This window comes from Teleopsis dalmanni, chromosome 2 (genome assembly GCF_002237135.1).
Source record: "Teleopsis dalmanni isolate 2A chromosome 2, ASM223713v2, whole genome shotgun sequence".
Lineage (NCBI taxonomy): Eukaryota > Metazoa > Arthropoda > Insecta > Diptera > Diopsidae > Teleopsis > Teleopsis dalmanni.
The window spans coordinates 240,203,862-240,213,960 of NC_051847.1; the positions used below are offsets into that span (position 1 = coordinate 240,203,862).

The window sequence follows — 10,099 nt, forward strand, 5'->3', positions numbered from 1 at the left end:
CTCTAAGGTGCGGAGGTGTGCGGTGAACACCCTAATATAATTTGCAAAATGTTAAATAACATAGGTATATAAATTTATTAAGTATCTTTACATCAAGAATTATTATTATTTATTACATTTCCATATAAATATATATTTTTAAAGTTTTAGCAAAAACAATTAAATATAATTGTCTATGAAAACTCAATTAATTTGCTTCTGTTAGCCGCTATACTTGTTAGTTGTGCTCATATATTTGCAGCTCAAATCACAGAACATTTCTATTATATTTCGTCTCTCCCCTTTGTGTGCAAAGAAGTTGGCCGCACATTCATACGTTACATATGAACAAAATAATGTGCGTGTGCTCCCGTTCGTAATATCAGAGATAGAGATTTATATAGTCGGAATTGTATGAGAGTAATTTTCTGTTCTATTCGAATATCAACTGTATGCATACGAATCCAACATGATGATTTGCCAAAGTGGTTGCATGAGCGGCTGAAGTTTGCAGCTCATCTCACCATACATTTCTATCACATTTCGTCTCTCCCCTTTTAACAGCAGCACCCACGAATTTCTGTTCTTATTGTGCGGGGTACTTGTGCGCACATTTATACGTTGCAAGTGGTTTCGATTTTGTTTGATCACTGCACAAACATGTATGTTTCTAAGTACAAACTCTTTTGTTTGAAAAAATTTGGTTTGATGTTACGAGAATTATGTGAAAAGTTTTGTTTCTTCCATATTGATATAATATTAAACTTATATATAAATTATTAATTTAATTTGTTTAATATGTTATTTTGTTAATGAATTGTTAATATAATATTGCGAATATATTGTTGCCTAATATAATATAGTTATTATTAATAAAAGATCTCATATATTTTAATATAAATGGTACATGTAAAAACAACATTAAAGAAGGGCCGCACACCCTTCCAGATAGGGCACGCGTCGTCACTGCTCCCAACCCTTTCAAAGCCTAATGACACCTTTAGTCTCCAACTATTATTTTTTTCTTTTGCTGTCGTTATTATTACAATAGTTTTTAGTTATAATCTTACTTTAATTTCTTCCTATCTTCTGCTTAGTTTCTACACAATGCAAAAACAATGTACAAAAAACTGTTAATTTGTAACAACAACGATGTTGCTTTGTGTACCATAGAAGCTTTTTTTATTTAAGAAAAGATTAAAGTGTTTAAAATCAGTAAACTAAAACCCAATGTATAAATGTCAACGGTTTTATATAATATGAATTGAAATTAATAGATAAGAAGATTTCTCATATATAATTCCGATTTTTTAACTAATTTGGTTATAGAAATCCACATATTACGTTATAAAAATATATATCTCCATAACTTATGTAGAGTTATTTGAAATTATCACTGCTTTATTGCTAATACCAAAATTGTTGACCTTTTCCTATTGATTTCAACAACAAAGGTAAGTTTCGTTGACATATAAATTTATAAAAGTTTTCTGTTCATAACCCCAAATCCCAACAAAATAACAGAAAACTAACACTAAACTATTGAAACAATCCCCAGTATGTGAGTACATTCATTAATTACATAAAATATCATTGCCTGTCAACTGTAACATTGGCGTTAAGCCACTAGTGCTCAAATGCGACTCTACGAGTCGTTGGAGCGTTGGGGGAACGCAATTTGTAGCACCAAACGTTTCCCATTTGCAGCTGTGGTAATTAGGGATTTTTTCAAATAAGCTCGATTATATAGTGTAAGTATATCTAAACCTGCATATATCAATATTATTTACACAATTTATACAATTTAATAAATAATGAGCTTATATGCTGGAAGTGTTATAAGTGTTGGAAGTGAACCATTTGAGCGCACGTATCTGGGTTTTGCACTGCTCCATGCAATGACACAGATTTGTGGTTGCGAATTCGTTAAAATTTTTGCGCATTTATAAAATTTGTTATCATTTTTGGTTCAAAAAATAAAATATTATTAAATAAAATAATCATTATTCATTCCTGTCTAAACTCGGCGGTGTGCTGTCCTTAACCAGTGACTGATGGTCTGTTTCGTACTTGTCTGTCAACAACGGCGAATGCAAAATGGAAAATTGATAGTGCAGACGTATGGAATGACAACTTTGTCACCAAAAACATGGGTTAGGCTGCATACTTGACAAATTTGTTATGTTAGACAAAATAGGAAAGCCTCTGACGCCCTCAGTGCCTCGCATATATCTGTACTGACTCCTATATATGTTTGGTCTCTGAATAAAAGGTAACAACAGCGGCAGCGGCAGCGGTAACAGTCACAATAACTCAACAGTAACCACTTTAGTAATGCAGGAAATATCATTTTTGCTATGCGGCTTCAAGGGGCGGGGTATGATTTGATTTGATGGCGTTTATTTGATTTTGGTATTGAAAGGCTGTGGCAATATGTTCACATTTTTCTTACCAAAAATCACACAAAAACCATTTGATTTCAGTAACAAATTTGTAGCCTTATTGTTTGGTTAAAATTATGATTTCAATTTTATGCTGGTTGAGTTTGTGGTTTACGGTGGAAAAACTCTGATTAATGAAAAAGTATACAAATATTTGTGTTGTAAAATATTAGAAATTAATTATGACAGTTTATTTTTAGTGTAAATTAATTTTTATCAATTTACACAAGACTTAACAAATAAAAAATAAATAAATAATAAAATGTTTTGTTATATCGTGAATATTGTGACAATTAGAAAACTAGTAATTAAAGGAGAATTATGGATAATTCTATGCATGAAAATTTGTAAGTTTTATTTATAAATTAACAAAAAAGAAATTATAATGTCAACAAATGTTGTGATCCTAAAATATTGCAAATTGCAATACTTATTTAATAATAATTTGTTAAGTGAATTTGTTAATAAAACTTTCACAGCAAAATAATAAAACTCCAGGAAAAAATGCGAACATAAAAGTCAAGTACGGTTTTGGGTCAATTGGTTAAGGAGTGCCGACTCTGAGCTTCAAATATAGCAGGACACGAGTTCGATTCCTGGTACTTGCAGTCCCAAAAAAATTTATTTACAATTAATTAAATTTAAGAATTATTTTCAAAATCATTGATGAGTATTTAACAATACTTGAAACAGCTGTATGGTTAGCCAAAAATTAAATTAATTAAAATAATATAAAATAAATGTTTGTTGTTGTAGTTCACTACTGTTCGAAAAACCTCTTTATACTTATTCTATGCTATTTGAAGTAGTCTTTCTTTCCCATTATGCATTTTTTTGTACTTTTTGTTGGAAATTGTATTTATCTTACCAGAAATTGTCACATGTATTCTACTCTTAAAAATACCTATGTGTAAATATATAACACTAAAACGAGGTAGAAAATGAAAGAGAAATAAAAATGTTAAAAAAATAATATAAAAGAAATTTCAACGAATTATAGCTAGCATATTAATTTGTTATGACGGCTTTACGTTTTAATCTAGGAACCATGGGTTCAGGAAGTAGTTATTGGGTCATTGAATTGCGATATTGATGTAATACCGTTTTGTACGTTTGGCAATATACTATACAGCTATGATATCAGTCATTTTTGCAATCCCAAGATTGCTTTAGATGCGTATGGAGCATCGGTTATTATTTATTGCATTTTAAATGATAACAACATTATATCAAAAATTTTACGTAGTTGATGTGGAAGACTTATAGATCGCTACAAACTGATGTAAATTTTTATAATTTATGTTTCGCATGAGTCGTATGACATGCTTATTTCTTTATCTATATTTCAAATAGTAATTTATCTACTAGTAAAAGGTGCTTTTCACATTGATGGTTATATGTATTGTATAAGCATACGTCATTTTTAATGACTTCTCGACTATTTTAAAAGTGTTGGTACTAACCCTGAACTTGTGGTAGTAGCCAGTGTTGCCAAATGTTGCCAATTATTGTTAACAAAAGAAGATAGCATTTTGTTTAATGGTTACAGAAAGCCGATTGAGCTATTAAAAACATTAATTTTTTTTGCTTATAAATAGAAATGTAAATGGTTATTATTTTTTAAGATATATATAACAGTGTAGATTTAAGACTGAGTGCTGTGCAGTCAGTCTTAAATCTATTGTAAAGCAGATTTTAAAATAAATTTTACGACCTTTTACGTATAGAAATAAGAATTACTTTTAAGGTTACTGTCAGTTGACAGCTGGCTTTCAAACCTTAAAATTGATCTTTAAAATACTTTAATAAATTAGTTTTAGTTATAAACAAAATCTACTAAATCGACAGTAGTTTGACAAAATTAGTAATATATTATGTTCATCGTATATAGTATATGTGTAGTATATATATAGCAATTATTCATTAATAACCGCAAAATTCAATCTACATATATTCAAGCTGAAACTAATTGTAGAAAAAAACCAATTAGTAATATTATTTTTCGTTTAAAGTACATAATGTTACTCATTGATCTTTTTGTTGATTAGTTATATGAAATAATTTGATTTTTTTTGGAAAGTTAAAAAATTTGGCACACTCAACCCACACTTAAGTCATAGTTGCAAAACAACAGATTTTAACAATAAAAATACAAAAATAATGAGAACATTAAAGCAAATTTAATTTTATATATATTTTTTTTAAATGATTTTAATTTTAATTGAAATATGTACAACTTTTGAATTAAAAATGTGGTTATTTTAATTGCATACAAATTTTTAAATTAAATAAATTATTAATTAATGGATTACATATGTACAACAACACTTAAATAATTCTGTTTTAATGTAGGCAGCCATTAGTCACCGTGTACAATGAATAAAATGTCATTTTATATAAAAGCAAATTAGTATTGTTGAGATATTATGTACAGAATAAGTATCTAAAAAAATGCAAAACTCAAAAAATAAATACAAATAAAATGTATATAATTTTAAAATAAATAAAACAAAATATCTAAAAGTTTTTTTTTTAAATTAAATAAAATGCTTAATTTAATTCAACTAAAAGTTAATATAATGTATGCAATATATGTATGTATGAGGTCAGATTGCTGTTTTTATTTGAGAATCTTGAACTGTTTTAAATTCCCAGTGAAAATTGTCATTAACTTTATCTAATGTGGCATATTAAAATTGATGTAGTTACACACATGGCAGAAGGTGGATTTAACTTTTTGTACGTGTCTGTTGCATTGCTATAAGCCATGATTTATATCCAAATAACTCCCGAGAGATATATTTCACATGAACATATTTTATCCTTAATGTGCTTATTAAAATACTTTTTTTTGAAAGTTTGCACATTTTATAGGTATTTCTTAACATAAAGAACTCAATGATGTTATGATATATAACAAAATATTTTAAAAACATTTTTCAAAAGTTAATAAAATAAAATATATAAATTTGACTTTTTAAAAGTTAAGTAAATTCAAGTTTATTTATTAATTTAATTTATTTATGAATTTTATTTTGATTTTAATAAATTGCAATAATGCAATGAAAAATATACAACTGTTTCCTTATTATTATTGTTAGGGAATGTGGCACTGCGACCGTCAGGTCTATTGAGCCCCCTTTCGGTTTTAGAGTAGTTTTCTAAGCACTGTGGCGTCAGTAAAAAGTAGTATAGAACCTACTTTACAGAGTTTTATTGCCTTTTCCGTAAGAATATACATTCCCGGAAGCCTATTCCGTATGTACATTAGCGCAGGCCATTCTAATAGCACACATGTGGCCGATTCCTCATTCTCTTCCCAGAATTTACAGTTTGCATCCGTAAGTATACTCAGTTTTATAAGGTGATGTTTTAGTCTACAGTGCCCTGTTAGAATTCCAGTGATGATTCTAAGTTTTTCTTTATAGGTTCATACAATCCTGGTATCTCTTATTGCTATAGATACTAATTACTGATTTTGATTGCTTCAATCCTGGTATATTATCTTAGAGAACCTTTTTATTCTGGTTCTCCTTTATGGGAGAAAAGAGCATACTTTGTCCTAGTTCACAAAAAGATTCCGGCCCCATTATCGATGTAGTTTCCGCATATGCCAGTATGTCCCGGTTCCCAAAGAATCGACACCTGATTGTACTGTCTCCTTATTGTATGAGAAATTCGGAATGAGGTAAAACAAAACTTAGTTCTAAGGAAGAGATACTTTTAATAATTTAGGTACAAAGTGCAAAGTAAATTCCTTTTCGAAAAAAACTTACATCAGACCATCTCAAAACTAAAAGAAAGAAATTTTATATCTTTGAAATAATTTTTAGGTTTAGTTTTACATTACTGGCACTAAGAAATCCATTTTTGACATTTGGAAATGAATTTTTGTGTATAATTTTTAAAATTAAAATTAATTATTTTAAATTCTGCTCAAAAGTCTCTTCATTAGTTTTTATAAAACTAATTTTATTAAATTTTTTAACACTAAATTTTCATTATTAGTTGTTTTTACGTATTTCCGAACCTTAATTATATTATCTTTAATTTTTTTGCATTACATATTAATGATGTTAATTTCTGTATATATAAATTTATATATGTTTGGCGCAAATTTAAATGGGCTTGTACTTACGATACGATATAATAAAGTAAAATAATTTCTGTATGATGCAATCGTTCAATCAATCACTGTAATAAAGAAAATAAACAGAATTAACGTTTGATTATTATTGTCATTATCATTTCAAGATTATGGATGATTGTTGGCATTAACATTTTTATAAAAACATTTCAGCTCATTCATAACTAACAATGGCAAAAACACCATTGATGATCTCAATTTTTTAATGATATTTGCAAATAAAAACTTCAGACTTTAAATTAGCTTTTGTGAGTTTTTGTAAGATGGAATTTAAAATAAGTTGACTTAAATAAATACATAAAAAATTGTATAATTTTTTTATATAATTTCAATACAAACTTATTTTATATAATACACTTAATGATATAATTTAAAGTTTAATTTATTTAAAAAATTATTTCCACAAAATAATAAATTTATTTTTATGTCATTACCAGTACAGTGAAAGCCCTATTACACAGACTAACGTACAAACGATTATCTTTCTTAGCAGTGCAAAGTTGCTAAGACTCACACTGCATGGCGTCTTCTAACAGATCAAATACTGGCTGAACGAATCGATCTACAACATTTCAGAACACTATATTTTTTACGGAAATGAAATTTATTGAACTAATTGAATTCGATTGGAACTTTTAATGTTGTCGATGTTCTCTTTAATGCGATTTATGGTTTTGAAATATGAGTCGATTAATGCATAAATGGGAACATGTGGAATGTTCAAAGGTCTTACTAGGACGTTCCCTCTCTCTCATTGAAAAGTTTGTTGCTCATGCCTTTAAAATATATTTCAAAACTTCTTTGCATTGGATTTACGCATTAATCTTGATACCAGAGTGCAAAAACATCTATAGAGAACCACTATTGACTCTCACGTCCTTATAGGTAAACCAAAACAGATGATTGCGCTTGACTTCTATTAACTATTTTAAATAATTATAAATATTGACATGAATGGTTGAATTAATTATTTCAGTTTATTTCTTTATAAATTACTCAATTGGACAATTTTTTAGCAGAGAAGACTGTTTGGTTTCTCATGACGTTTATATATGCGCAATAAATACTTAGCTATATTGAGCCTAGTTTTTTTAAACATTTAACACTTTTGTAATACTAGTATAAGTATTTTGAGACTGATCTTACTTACAAAAATTACGCTGTTGGATTCATTGGCATATAAAGATAATGCAGTTGGGTAAAAAACCTTGGAGTTTTGTAAAGAATGACTCTTTCATCCATATAACCAACCTAAAATATTTTTTTGGATAAAAGCGGTTCAAACAATATTGAAGGATATATGCTAAAAGCAGTGCAATTGAAGAGCATCTAACAAAATTATTAGAAATACATAATTTCTAAGTATTTATAAATTAAAAACACAAACAGTAAGAACTTCCAAAGAAAATAATTTATTTTGGTTTTAAGGGTACAAAACAAAAGTTCCCAGCATATTTTTTTTTTTTGACAAGTTATAGTTAGTATAGTTTTATTCAGGATTTTATATGCTGGTTTCTCGTTAATAAAGTAGTTTGGCTACGTACAAAAAATTGTAGAAAACAACTGCGATTGTAATAAGAAGCTATGTTACAGCACTAAATTATATAAATACTATTATTAATTGTATATAATAGTAATTGGTCTATATAGTTCAATTGTAACTCATTGAACTTATGTTTGTGAGGATTTAATATAATTGTATATAATGTTTAGTCAGATTATGTGCTTAATTTCATTGGTATATCTTACTTAATTATTTGATCTCGTTAACCCGTTACCGGGTTTTAGCCTGACGAAACATGTTTCTCGAGGCGCCTTTGCTGCGTATACGCCTACTCCAGTCTCCTACATCAAGTCCGGTTAGTGCTTCTTTGAGTTGATTACAGCACCAGAGACATGGTATACCTTTACACATTCTTCCTTCAAATACTACTTGCATCTCTGGTATAATGTATTGAATAAGTGCATAGCTATATATAATAGAGATCATAAAATAGGTATATAGTAGCTTGGAAATTGATGTGCTCACTTTATAAGGGAGGTCTCAGCGGACAAATTATAAATTATTTATCCATACCTGTTCAATTTGATTCATGAACCATTTTTAACCATCTCGTGGTTGTGAACCTATAATATAGTGTAAGTTTTCGTATACTATTTTTAAATTTTTTTTATTTATTATAGTTTTATTGTTTACGATATTCGAAGAAGTGGAAAAGTTGACCATGTTTGGGTCCAAATTTAGAGGGGTTGCGGTTGATTGTTGATTGGACTCAAAATACATACAAAAGAAAGCCCATCTCAACAACTATAACTAAGAACAATTTTATTTTAATATTCTCTATTGGTTCATAGTAAACCGAATTTCGATCTTCCAATTTTAATTTTGCTACACTGTGTGTCAGTATTCGCTTAAAATAGCATTCACTGTATTTATAATTTTACGATTTAATTATAAGAAAATACTACTTTTTTACTGTTCGTACTGTTCGTAAAGTACGAAAGCAATAAAATGAAATTGAAATGTAGGTTACATTCTGAGAAAAAGAAGCCTAAACAAATTTACGAGTATATAATTTGTAGGTTGAATTTTAATTAGCATTACACAATTTGGCATTGCACAATATCAATATTTAAATTATTTATTTATTTTTTTTTTTATATTACATACAATTTATTTTTATTTAAATTATTATTTGTTTAATTTCCGTTATAGTCAGCATATCGAGTATTCACTTGACATAGTCGAGTAGGACTGGTCATTAACCCAAAAATTTGTGTTCTCTTCGATTTGTGCCGCATAAGAGTTTTCAGTGCATTAACCCTTTAACATTTACAGAAATGGCAATAGTACCCAACTAAAAATAATATTGAAAAATATTGCGTACATAAAGAAATATTTGAAAAAATAATTTATTTTTATTTACGCACGTATTATTTTCAAGCAATTCCTTTTTAGAGTTGGGCACGTACAAGTTAGTCGTCTGAAGAAAAAAAAAAAAAAACCAAAAGGAAAAACTATTTTTTTACTTGAACTTAGGAGTACCTTTTAACTCGTTTATTCAAGTGATAAATAAGGTGAAATGTTCTTTTACCTGAAAAGTATCAGCGCGTAGGTGTGTCACAGCGTTTAAGTGAGCAACACTCGAACCATCTAAAGCAGCATAAAATTTAATAATTTAGTTGCAATATATCTTTCTTTGAGTTTGCCACCAGCTATCTTCATGAATGTGTTTGCAGTGCTACTTTTTGTTGTACCGCTTGGCCTTTGCCTGCTTAAGGCAGACATAAGCAATAAATATTTAAATTAAACGTTTCAACTTTCTTTTAAAAATATATAGAAAAGATAAAAACAAAGGAGTTGAATGCAGCAACTTACCTCTGCCATATTTTCCACTACGGCGTGCGGTTACATTTTAACAGCATTACCTACTATTACCTACTACAGATCCACTCTGCTCACAATATTGGTGTTTGCCAATAATACTTTTAGACTCTCAACAATTTCTAAATAATTTTATTTAATTTTTTT

At 28.4% G+C, this 10,099-nt stretch overlaps 1 long non-coding RNA gene across 1 annotated transcript; it reads right to left on the reverse strand.

Moving 5' to 3' along the window:
* Positions 1 to 9,288: 9,288 nt before the first annotated feature.
* On the reverse strand, positions 9,289 to 9,813 carry LOC119679164. Its single transcript, XR_005252393.1, has 3 exons — positions 9,663 to 9,813; positions 9,499 to 9,551; positions 9,289 to 9,425 (listed from the first exon to the last, which is right to left on the reverse strand). It is a non-coding gene; the product is annotated as an uncharacterized LOC119679164 (long non-coding RNA).
* Positions 9,814 to 10,099: the final 286 nt, after the last annotated feature.